Below are 13,254 nucleotides of genomic sequence, written 5' to 3'. Positions count from 1 at the left end.
GGTTTGATTGGCATAATCTGATGAATGGGCCCAACTTGTTTAGGAAACTGAGTGGGGGGAGGCCTCCCATAAAGGAGTTCAAAGGAACTTAGTCCCAGATTAGCTCGAGGAGCCATTCTAATTTAGGTGAGTGCAATGGGGAGTGCATGGACCCCAATCCATCTTTGTTTCCTCTCAGCGTTTGAAAGGTATCTACAAAGACTACAAAGAACCCCATACCTTTTGCAAGGTGGTAGGTGAGTAAAATCTACCAATCTTTCCCTGGTAGTTCCCCTTGTCTCTGGATTGGTTTGAGAGGGGAGGGTTTGAGGGCTCTGCTGGTATTGGTTTGGGCACAGAGGGCACAGGAACTGAAGACATCCTGGATGGTGCCCTGGCTTGTAAAGAGACTTTCCTAAAAGTGTTTAGAGCTTCCCTGATCAGGTGAGTGCAATTATGGAGGCCCCACTGCAAATTTCCACATCATATTTCTGGGGAGAAGCAGCAAACCAGGAGAGCACCACCATCCTGTATCTGCAGGAACAAAACCTTGAATTTTAGCCTATTTAGTCTCCTCAGAATAAGAAAGGGAGATACCTTGGGGCACGGTAGGGTGCAAGGGGGCCAGGGTTAAACAGACTCTAAGTTCTGCCCTATGATTCCCTTGTGCTGGGAAGGAGTTGATACCTTGATGCCCTCAGCAGTGCATAACAGAGACCTGGCTGGGCAGGGTCACAGCATCCAGTACTTCCCAAGAGAATTCGATTCAGGTCAGTAGTCCTCTTTCTTTCCAAATGGAAAACCTGAAATGCATAACTATCTTTAACCTAAATAAATCCTCCTAGTTACCATCCCCCATTCTCATCAAATGTGTTTGTAATTGGGGGGGGGGTTCTCCCACTATCAAAAATGGGAAAGTCCTCACTAGTGAGTTAACTCCCTTTCCCCCAGCACTATAGAATCTGAATGAGACTGTGCCAGTGAAGGGAAAGTCCTGGGGGTATGTGCTCTTTGTGGTCCATAAACTCCTCCAGCTTAAGCACCACTGCTGCTAGCTTCCCAGCACCTCCCTGTTTGGCCCAGGAGCTCTGCCCCACTGGGGCAATGCCTCTGCTGTCATCTTTGTGTCTGCATGGTTCCCTGGAAGGGAAAAATACCTACACATGCTTCCTCCCAAAGCAGTGTGTGTGTGTGTGTGTGTGTGTGTGTGTGTGTGTGTGTGTGTGTGTGCTGCATGCACACAACCATTTTCTCTCTGTCCAAGCTCCCAGCTTAGGTTTGTGATAAATACTCCTTTATAGTTACCAAGTTTGCAATAACTATTCAATGATCAAACTGTGCATCTCAATTCCATAAATTCCATTTAACAAGCATTTATTAGGTTCCCACTGTGTGCTGGGCATCTGGCCAGGAAAGGAAAGAAGAGATACCAGCAGTTAAGAGGGGTTGGAGATTTACAGCTGAAGGAGACCTTAAAGAATAGAGTTCCACAGACCCATGATGAGCTTTCAGGGGGAATGTGACACATGAGAGGCTGAGAGGACCTGACTTAGCACCTCTCTAGACCAAACTCCTTATTTTACAAATAAGGACCAAAGGCACAAAATAGTCAAGTGACTTGCCAAAGGTCACACAAAAGTGACAGAGCCAGGATTCAACCTCGGGTCCTCTGACCTGAGCCAACATGCTTCCACTTTATCATAGGATCCATGTGGCTACAGATATGGAGACAGATAGAAGAGTGGGACCCAGTTCCACTGGCCAGCTGTGAGGGATGGCTATGAAGAGACATAAAGAAAAGAGATATTCATTGGTAAAAAATCAAGTGGCTACATGGGAAGAAAGAGTCTCTCTTTTTGTTTGGTTGGGGTTTTTAATTTTGTTTTGTTTTTGTGGTACAATAAAAGTTAAGTGACTTTCCCAGGGTCACACAGCTAGTACAGAAAGAGTCTCTTGAAAGGCTTGCTAGGTCCTCTCATTCCAGAGCCAACCTAAAGCTGTGACAATGACATAAGAGAAACTTCTCAGTATCTTTCTTGGAAAGATAAATGATCAAAGGGTATGAACAGCAAGTTTTCAAAAGAAGAAACGAAAGTTATCAACCTCTGGGCCTGTTTCCTCATCTGTAAAATGAGGATAAGCTCTGAGGCCCACCTCTTCAGTTCCAAATCTATGTGACTATGATCTTATGATAGAAAATGGCCCAAGTCATTAATAACAATCAGTATTAATGATTCCTAATAATTTGCATTGGAAAATTAAAACAATGCTGTGGTTCTGCCTCATGAAATTGGCAAAAGTGAACGAAAGAGGGAAATGGCAATTGTCAAAAGGGCTTTGGGAGGAGAGGCACACTAAGGCATTGCTGGTAGAGCTATGAATTGATCAACCAATTTAGAACTATACCTCCCCCAAAATTTAACCGTGCGTACCTTTTGACCCAAAAATTCCACTTCTAGGTATATGTCCCAATGAAGCAAAGAGAGGGAAAGACCCTAAACACATAAAAATATTTACATCAGCATTTTTTGTTGTAGCAAAGAACTGGAAACAAAGTTAAGTGCCCCAGAAATGGGGACTGGACAGACAAATTGTGGCACATGAACATAATGGACATTAGGATTTTACTGGGAAGATTTATATGAACAGATACAGAGGGAAATGAGTAGAAGCAGGAGAACAGTGTGTACAATGGCTAAAATAATGTAAAGGAAAACAACTTTGAAAGACAAATGATGAAGCTTGTTTCCCACCTCTTGGCAGAGATATGATCAATTAGAAGTGCAGGAGGTAGCCTACATTTCTTTAATCATAAAAGAATTTTATTATGTTCCAGTTCCATGTAGAGATAGTTCTCAACATTTGTTTGTTTTTATAAGATCTCTAGTTCCAAAGTTTTCTCCCTCCCTCCCCCCTCCCCAAGACAGCAAGCAATCTGATAATCTGATATAGGTTATATATGTACAATCACATTAAACCTATTTCTGCATCAGTCATGCTGTGAAAGAAGAATCAGAGCAAAAGGGAAAAACCTCAAAAATGAAAAACAAAAAAAGTAGAACAATATGGTGTAACCTACATTTTAAGAGAGCCAATGTTTGAATTTGAGGAGGAAAAGGAGGAAGAAGAGGAGGGGGATGAAGAAGAAGAAGAAGAAGAAGAAGAAGAGGAGGAGGAGGAAGAGAGAAGAAGAGGAAGGAGAAGAAGAAGAAGAAAAGAGAAGAGGAAGAAGAGAGGAGAAGAAGAGGAGGAGGAGGAAGAAGAGAGAAGGAGGAGAAGGAGAAGGAGGAGAAGGAAGAAGAAGAAAAGAGAAGAAGAGAGGAGAAGAAGAGGAGGAGGAAAAAGAGAAGAAGAAGAGAAGGAGGAGGATGAGGAAGAAGAAAAGAGAAGAAGAGGGGGGCAGGTGGCACAGTGGATAAAGCACTGGCCCAGGATTCAGGAGGACCTGAGTTCAAATCCAGCCTCAGACACTTGACACTTACTAGCTGTGTGACCCTGGGCAAGTCAACCCCAATTGCCTCACAAAAAAAGAGAAGAGGAAGAAGAGAGGAGAAGAAAAAGAAAGAGAAGAAGGAGGAGGAGAAGGAGAAGAAAGAGAGGAAGAAGAAGAGAGGAAGAAGAAGAGAAGAAGAAGAAAGTAGTCAATGAAACTTTAAATGCACAGAAGAAAGCTGAAGGAATCTCAGAAGGGGATACAAAACAAGGCAGTTGATAAATTGATAATATGTTAAATTTAACATATACATTTTCTTTTCAAATTAGACTATGAAATGGAAGAGTGAAATTTTCTATGGCATCCTCTTTCTCTTCTTTGTACATGGAAATATTCATGTTAATTGATATTTGTCAAGTTCATAATTTTAAAAGGGAAATTTTTAAAAGTAAAAACAAGTTAATGACTCCAGTATTTCCCAAAGGCAGCTGGAGGCTGAGCTCTGAGATATCTGGTCCTTGTTCCATGCAACCCAAGCTCAGTTCTGCATCATGATCCTCAAGAGGTTTTTAGTTCTCTGGGGACACAGAACAAAACAAGATGTTAGGGTTGTTCTGTGTTCCACTCTTCTGTCCACAAGAGGGCGGCAAAGCTGCATCTCTACATCCCAGCCTTCCAGTAGGATGATTCCTCCAAGATTGAGATTGATTTTAAAGTTTTTACGGAGCACTTTCCTCTCAATAACACTGTGAGGTCTATAGATAAGGAGCACTCCGATTTCAAAGATAAAGAAGCAGAAAGTACTTATCAATTAAAATAATAACAGCAAAATGATGATGGTGGTGGTGATGACGATAACAAAAACAGCAACAACAAAACAATGAACACCTACACAATACCAGCCTTAATGTAAACTCCAAAAGCTGAGAAGTGGACCGGAACAGATTTGGAAAGTATCCTAACCAAAAACGATATCAGTGAAACCCAGTACCCATCAGCACGAAGTAGCTATGGAAAAATCAACATTCCTCAACAAAAAAGGGGGGAAAGGAAGTGCTCTGAGGCACAAAACAAAGGGCCATCCCTTTAAAGAAGTGTTTCTGGAAAGAGCAAACAGGACTTCCCTGGGCAATTGTAAAAGGATGAGAACAGGCACCTGCCTCGATGTTTTTGCTTCTCCTTGCACAGAACACTGCACCTCCTCACTTGGCTTTTGCACCAACTCTCCTGCCTGCCTGGAATGCTCTGCCCTCTCATTTCCACTTCATTTCCCTGGCTTCCTTCAAAACAACTCAAGTCCCCCCTTCTGCTAATGCCTTTCTCCTGTAAGTTACCTTTCATCTAATCTGTATGTGTCTGGTATGTAAATATTGATGTACGTATTGTCTCCCCCATTAAATTGTGAGCTCCTTGAGGGAAGACACTGTTTTGCCTCACCTTGTGTGCCCAGTGCTTTAAAAAAACGGATTGCCTGGGTCCCAGAAAAGGAAAATGACTTGACCATAGTCACACATTACATGAGAGGCAGGACTGGGAGGACAGCCAAAGACTCTGGGCTCCCATTTATCCACTATGCCGTACCATTGCCCACTTGAATATAGTGACTTGAAGTTGGGCAAAGAACTCCTGATTCAATAAAGCAGAAAATCAGGAGCTGCATGAAGAGGAAACTCCCTGCAGGTGGAACAAGGAAAAAGCTACACACTCTGGACAGACATGGATACAAGGGGATGGTCACTGGAGGGAGAAGAAGCAGCCCCAAGGAATACAGTCCCTTGTAGCAGAGAAGACAGGTGGACTATGTGTATGTGTGGGGGCAGGGATTGAGGTGCAAACCCCAGGAGCCCAGCTGGACAAACCAGCCAATAGGGATACAACATCCACGCAAAGCTACATGAGGAGTCTGTGAAGGAAGCAAGGATTTCCAGCCCCTGTAGTATCAGGAGTTATGAGATGCCCTTGCCTCACATGTCTCACTACCATTGTACACTAAGTTTGAGCCCACTCTTCCCATGGACGTGATGTATATTTTTAGGAGACTGTGCTCCAGGTTAATGGGGAGGATGTCATATAACTACTGTTCTTATTGTGGGTTGTTGTTGTTGTTGTTTTGTTTTGTTTGTTTGTTTGTTTTTTGGTGAGGCAATTGGGGTTAAGTGACTTGCCCAGGGTCACACAGCTAGTAAGTGTTAAGTGTCTGAGGCCGAATTTGAACCAAGGTCCTCTTGAATCCAGGGCCAGTGCTCTATCCACTGCACCCCCTAGCTGCCCCAATGGGGTCTTTTAAAAAACATAAATTTGAATTGCACAGAACACTGCACTGTCTTTACTAGTGCATATTGAGTCTCCTGGTTAATTGTTCATAGGAAGCACACTGGTAGGGGTTCTTGAGGGTTCTTCCCTCTGAGGAGAATTACTTCTCTGGGGACCCAATACTTGGCTGAAATTCAGGAAGTCACCCAGAATGGGTGGTATACATATATGTACATGTCTCCCCTGAGAGAATATAAGATCCTTGAAAGCAGGGATTATTTTGTTTTTTCTTTGTAATCTCAGCACCAAACTCAGTGCCTGGAATATTTCGTTGTTCAGTCGTTTCTGTCGTGTCCAACTCTTCATGACCCCATTTGAGTTTTCTTGGCAAAGACTGGAGCAGTTTGTCATTTCACAGATGAGGAAACTGAGGCAAACAGGGTGAAGTGATTCACCCAGGGTCACACAGCTAATAAGTGTCTGAGGCTAAATTCGAACTCAGGTCTTCCCGACTCCAGGCCTGGCACTCTTTGCACTGTGGTGCCACCCAGCGCCCTACCTGGAACATGATCAGGATGTACTAGATGCTTATTGGTGATGATTGATTCTCCCCTTTCCCCAAATATAGCTTTTTAAAAATCTTTCCACTGGGGTTAGCTTTCTACCACAGCACCTTCTTCTGTTTGTTCCCCTTTACCTTCTTTTGGGGGGGGGGCGGGCCAATGAGGGCTAAGTGACTTGCCCAAGGTCACACAGCTAGTAAGTGTCAAGTGTCTGAGGCTGGATTTGAACTCAGGTTCTTCTGAATCCTGGGCCAGTGCTTTATCCACTGTGCCACCCAACTGCCCCATTCCCCTTTACCTTCTGAACATCCTTTTAAAATCAAAGTTGGTCCGTGGGTTCCCTGCTCACTCTCATCAACCTCTGTAAGCCAGGCACTCCTTGCTCCTCGGCGAAGGTGGCGACACATCTTCGTTCCCAGCCGTCATTGTGCCTCTATGCTTCAGTGACATGTTGGCAAGATGACCTGGGTGGCCTCTCAGCAACCTAAGCTCAAGAGGTCCCAAATGGAATTCATTAACCCTCCTTCTTCCCAACTAGCCCACTTTCTCCCAGTCCCCTGGATGTATGAATTTGGCGTCATACTTGACTCCTCCTCTCCCGGCCCCCCACCACAGCCAGTCTCCAAGTCCTGTCGAGTCTACCTCCACAATATCTCTCAAGCCTGCCCCCTCCTCTCCACTCACACAGCCACCACCCTCAGGTCTGGCGAGGGGCTAGTAGTCCCACTTTGGGTAGAAAGCAGAGGGCATTAAAAGGAAAATACCATGGAGCAAAACTAGAAAATTCATTTGGAAATTGTGGCTTTATATGCCTGCCTTGTATTTCATCCTAGGGGACTGGGGAGCCACCGAAAGTTTTTGAGCAGAGAAGTGACATGTTAAGAGCTGTGCCTTAGGCAAATTATTTCGGCAGCTGTGCAGAGAATGGACCAGAGAGAAGAAAAGATTAAAATTGAGACTGGAGTGGTGATGGGGAGTTGGGGAGAAGGGGGCCAATGGAAGATGCAGAAAGAGTGGCAACAAGACTTGGCAAATGACTGGAAGTGAGGAGAGTGAGGAGTCAGAGGGAAGTCCCAGTTTATAAATCTGGTGCCTCCCCCCATAGAAACAGGGAGGACTCAAAGAGGGGGCAGTTTGGGCAGGGGAAGAGAGATTATGGTTCTGCTCTGCACATGTTGGGTACAAGATGCCAACGAGGCAGACAGGTATGTAGCTGGCACCGTGAGATTGGAGTCTGGGAGAAAGAGCAAGCTGGAGAGAGTACCACTGAAGCCATGGATGCAGAGAGAAGAGAAGGGGCCCCAGGACAGAGACTGGGGCAGGGGGGCACACACAGGAACCTGAGAAGAAGCAGACAGAAGGAGAAGCAAGAGAGAGAGAGAGAAGGGAGGTGGGAGCCAGGGGAGGGGGGGAAAAGGGTGGCCAGGGTCCAAAAGCCACCAGAAGGTCAAGTGGCTCAAATCCTGAGAAAGCCACAGAGTTTAGCCACTCAGAGAGATGAGGCAACCTTTTCTTTCAGTCAAGTGACTGGGCCAGAAGCCAGATTGCAAAGGGGAACAGGTGGAAACAATGAGTGTAAATGGCTTTTTCAAGGAGTCTGGAAAAGAAAAGAAAGAGAGATATAGTAAAATAGGTTGATCAAAGGTCAAGTGACTTACCTAAGGTCATACAGATAAGAGGTGGAAGAGCTAGGGTTCAAACACAATTCCCCTTATTCTAAATCTGCCATATTTTGCTACAATGCACCACAATGACACCCAAATTAAGCTAACCCCTAACAATCAGCTGCAATTTGCTGAAGGAATAAGGACATGTCTTCTACCCAGTTAGAGAGAGTTCAGCGAGTGTGCCAAACTCAGAGTCCAAAGACCCGGGTTCAAATCTTGCCTCAGACATTTACTTGCTATATGACTCTAAACTGTTTCCACGTGTGTTAAATAGAGGTAACAGTACTTTCTGGTCCCTCGTAAGGTCATTCTTGGTTAACCACTACATGTGAGCTATGATTATTAAGGATGGGTTTGGTAAGGCTGGGGACAGGACCAATGTCCTTTCTCTCTCCAGCAGCAGGTGGGTGCAAAAGCCATCCAGAAAGGGAGAATGATGAGGGAGTGTAAGGAAGCAAGGGAAGGCCAGAACAAGGCTAGGAGCAGGGGCAGGAGGGGACCTGGGGCAGGAGCATGTCTGCAGCCACCAGTAGGCTCAGTTCAGTCATTAACTGCTCCCACTAAAGGATCTCCTTCCTGTCTTTCTATGCAAGGAAGGGGCAGCATCAGCTTTCCTTCCTCTTTGCTCTAAACACCTCAACAATTTGTTTTATTTTTTTAATGTCTGAACTTTATGGATATTAAAAACTCCCAGTGTGGAAACTTCCTCCCCCAATACTAGCGAGTAAAAAGAGGACTGAATTTTGGAGTTAGAAAACCCAGGCAGCTAGGTGGCGCCATAGTGCAGAGAGTGCCTGGCCGGGAGTCAGGAAAACTCATCTTTCTGAGTTCAAATCTATCTTCAGACACTTATTAGCTGTGTGACCCTGGGCAAGTCACTTCACCCTGTTTACCTCAATTTCCTCATCTGCAAAATGAGCTGGAGAAGGAAATGGCTAATCCCTCCAGGGTCTCTGCCCAGAAAACCCCAAACGGGGTCACAGAGAGTTGGACACAACTGAACAACAACATTCAAATGTCACCTCTGCTAATCTAGCTGTGTGACCTTGGGCAAGTCACAATCTCTCTGGGCCTCAGTTTCCTTATCTATAAAATGAGGAGGTTGGATGAGCTGACTACCAAGGACCCTTCCACCTCCACATCCGTGATTCTATGATTCTCCCATCTTTTCCTTACCATCCCACCTGCTCCTCTGACCCCAAGCCAGAGTTTGACAGACTGAATTTGAGTCCAGCAAGCAGGGCGATGACTGATGGGAGCCTAGGAAGCACCCAGGGGTACAGAAAGCCTTGTTTAATGGGCTGGCTTTGTCCCTGCAGTCAACTTGACCTTTTCCCAGGGTCTGCTGGGACCCTGGGAAGAGGGAGGCTTGATACACCTGTGCCAGCCCATGGCCAGTCAAGGGTCCTTGAGTGTTTGCCAATGGACTCGAGTGGTTGAGCTTTGTCCAAAACAACGAATGGGGAAGTGGCCAATTCACACCCAACCAAAGCTGGCGGAGTGGACTGAGGCCATTGGGCTGCAGGCCAGCCCTGAGCCCCATTGGCTACCTCCTCACTCCAGCATCTGCAGAAGATGCTCATCTCCTTCACCTTCATTCACCTTCACCTCTACCTAAAGTGCCAACCATCCCCCCCTCATCCAAGAGAGAGAGACACACTCCCCTCTTTCCCCCTCTCCAATTCATCCTCCACATGGCAGCCAAGCCAACATTCTTAGCCTGTCCAGCCTCTGAGCTTTTGCATAGGTGGTCCCCCATGCCTGGTGTGCCCCTCCTCACCTCCACCTCCTCACCCCCTTGATCTCCACAGTGGTTAGTGCCTTCTCCTTCTTGAAATTACCTCATATTGCTTTGTTAATAATTGAAAGGCACTATCCTTCAGTGAAGAGAAAACCAAATTGGTAGATCTAGGACCTGAGTTCAAATCTGGGGGACATTGAGTAAATCACTTCTCTCTGTGCCTCAGTTTCCTCATCTGTAAGATGAGAGGGTTGGATTAGATGACTACTGACATGCCTTCGAGTTCTGGATCGGAGATCACAAGCCCACAACCTCTATGGTCTGTGTGCATGTGGTATTCTCTTCCTTCTTGAGGGCCCCAGACTGCTTTGCATCCTGGGTGGCTAGCCTAGCACCTGGCATACAGTAGGTGTCTAATACAGGCTTGTTGATCGATGGGATAAGATCAGGAGTTTCCTTCTCCTCCTTGGAATTCTCCCCCACTGGGTGCAGAGCCAAGGGGGAGTAGAGGAGCCCAATCCCCAGGACATGTGCACCTCTGCCTGGTCACAGGCCCAGCCTTCCCCTGGGCCCTCCTCATTCTTGGCTCTGACTAGCCAGGGAGCTCGCTGGGGGGTCTGATGAGGCATCTTCTCTTCCCCTACTCTCCCTCCTGGGCCCCTCAGGGCTCAGCCTCCAGGACTGCATCAGTCCTCTGCAGCTCCGCACATTCTTCCTGAGTGACCTCACCCTGCCTCTATCTGGCTTTCCTATCTGTTTTCTCTGTCCTGGGCCTCCCCAGCCAGCTCATCTCCTCTTATCTGCAGCTGGCTCCATATCACACCCTGCCTGTTTCATCACTGCAGCTGCCCAGCCTTCCCCCAAGCCCTTTCCCACCCTAGACATTCCGGAGCCCTCGGAAACAGCAGGGACTATTTACCAAGAACATACTTAAAAAGGGCAGGAGACCCAACCAGGGGGAAGCTATGCAGACCAGAGGCCCTGAGCCCATCCATGCTGCCTGGGCCAGGCCCACCCCGAGCACCCAGGCTTCCTGGTCCCCCCAGGAAGGAAATGCTCATCGTTGTGATATTGCTAACACTCACCAATGACTCAAATCTGCACAACTTTGGACCCTTGGGCAGTCTGCAGAAGCCTGTGGACCCCTCCCAGGATGCTATTTAAAATGCACAAAACATGATATATAAGATTACAAAGGAAATCAATCAGATTGCAATATCATTATAATATATATATATATATATATAATTTTGCAATAAACATTGAAGTTATCCCCAAAAATGTAATGTCTGGACCCCTCCCCCCCTCAGGTAAAAGTTCCTGGTACTTTGTAAAACACTTCCCAGACATCATTTCATCTGGTTCTCATGAGGTTAACATCAGGTGAGGGAATTGAGGCTCAGAGAGGAAAAATGACTTACCCAGAGTCACACAGCTGGTGTCTAAGTGTCTAAGGCAGCACTTGAACATGGACCTTCTTCATTCCAAGTCCACCATTCTAGCCGCTGCCCCACCCCACTTCTATTTTGACATCCAATTGTTTCACATATGTCTCCCATCAACATGCCTGAGTCAAGGGTGGCCCCTGCACGCTCCCTCCTTCACAACAACAAGATACACCCGAGAAAGCCCACTGACTCAGAGATGCCCCAGAAAGCAGCTCGCAGAACCAGCCTGGGGAGAGGCCAAAAAGCCGCCGGCCCAGGGGCCAGAATGTCAGTTCAGAGAGCCACCCAATGTCCTTGGAAAGCCTGGGGTCTGGTGTCCGGCCCAGGGCTGGAGGAGCCTTGGTGCTGAGGCTCAGGTCTTTGAAGGATGTGGTAGCACTGTCTGTAGGGGGCTTTTTCCTGTCCCCACCCAGCCCCCAGTGCCTCCTCTCAGATCCCCTCCAGTTTACCCTGCACGTATCTCATCCGTGTGTGTTGTCTCACCCATTCAATCATAAGCTCCATGAGAGTAGGCACTGATTGTGCCTTTCTCTGTATCCTCAACCCTTAGCAGAGAGTAAGGACTTAAATGCTTATTGAGCGACTGACTGGAGTCAGCTCACCTCAAGCATTTCTGAAGCGCCTACTATGTAAAGATACAAACACAAAAAGGAAGCAGCCCCTGCCTTAATGAGGAAGCAAAATACCAGGGCCCCCAATGTATGGCTGAATTAAAATGAAGTCACATGTGAGGCTTAACTAGCAGCTCCCTGGGCCTCAGTCTACGTAGGAGCCTCCAGCTGACAATCTCAGCCCAACGGCCTCCACGCACATGCTAGCGGACAGATGCTGTGGCAGCAGACCTAACACCGCATGCTCACTCCTGGTCGGAGTCTTGGATTGGCCTCAGCCTTAGCTCATGCTGGCTCTGTGATTGAACATCACAAATGCAGCTCCAGCTGACTTCCCCTCTCCTCTGGGCTTAGCTTCCACCTGAAACCTCACGGCTGCAGGAATTTCCAGAACTTTCCATGGGAATTTCCATAAGGAAATTAAAGCCCAACGTCTTGAGTCAAACCAGGACACTTGGTGAGGAGATAAGGATCTCGGTCCTTCAAGCAACTGTTTGAATGTTTTCTTATTAAATTATTGTTTCTGCAACAGGGGTGTGGTGCATCCCCAGCCCTGGGAAGATGGGAGCCCCTACCTCCTTTCCAGGAGTGCTGATCACTAATCACAAACGTGACCACAGTTTATCTGCTTCCACGTATTCTGTTAGGAGAACAAATATACGCAGACTACATTGTCTGCAGCCGCAGCTCTTGAACCAAGAGACTCATCACACGGACAAAGTAACCGCAGGGGTTGGGGAAGAGCACAGGTACCTGGGGGGATCAGGGGAGAGCTTGGGCAGGGGCTGGTACCAGGAGCCAAACCTTGGAGGAAACTGGAGACGCTAAAGGGAGTGGGGAGAGGGCAGAGGAAGGGTAGGAAGGAGCTGGAATGTCTTAGATGAGGCCACTTAGGCTGGGATCTCAAGCGCATGTGAGGTCAGTCTGGGAAGATGGTCTTCGGTCAGTGTGAAGGCTTTAAATGGCAAATGGAGGACAGGACATTTTATCCTATTGGTAAGAGGGAAGATGTGGTGCCTAGAGGTCAACAGTAAGAGGAAGGGGGCTCCGTGTCCTGGACACATGTCTGGATTTAGCACAAGAAGCCCTGCATTCAGTCATGTAATTGGAATGACTAAGCACAGTCCTAGAAAAGAGACTACCACACCTCCATCCTTTCCCAAGAAAGGTGGGGGACTATGGCTTAGGAGTGTTGCATACATGGTCAATTGCAATGGCAAACACTGTGTGGGTTAGTCTTGCTTAATTTTTTTTTACCTGTCACTCGGGAATGGTTTCTAGGATAGGAATGATTAATCTGGAAATGGCTAGGATGCATCGGTACAATTACTTTTTTTTTCATTTCCAGCCCCAGCTTGGCATTTTCTCCCTGGGTATCTTTGGGAAGGTTTCTTCCTTTCTCTGGGGCCCACATTCTTCATCTGTAGAGTAAAGGGGGGGGGACCTGTGACCCACAAGGTTCCTTACAGCTCAGACACTATGACCCTGTCATGTACAGCTTAACATGCATCTGTCTCTCTGTCTCTGTGCGTCTCTCTCTCTCTCTGTCTCTCTGTCTC

Source organism: Dromiciops gliroides, chromosome 6, assembly GCF_019393635.1.
Source record: "Dromiciops gliroides isolate mDroGli1 chromosome 6, mDroGli1.pri, whole genome shotgun sequence".
NCBI classification, from domain to species: Eukaryota; Metazoa; Chordata; class Mammalia; order Microbiotheria; family Microbiotheriidae; genus Dromiciops; species Dromiciops gliroides.
Note: the sequence above shows the minus strand (reverse complement) of the source record.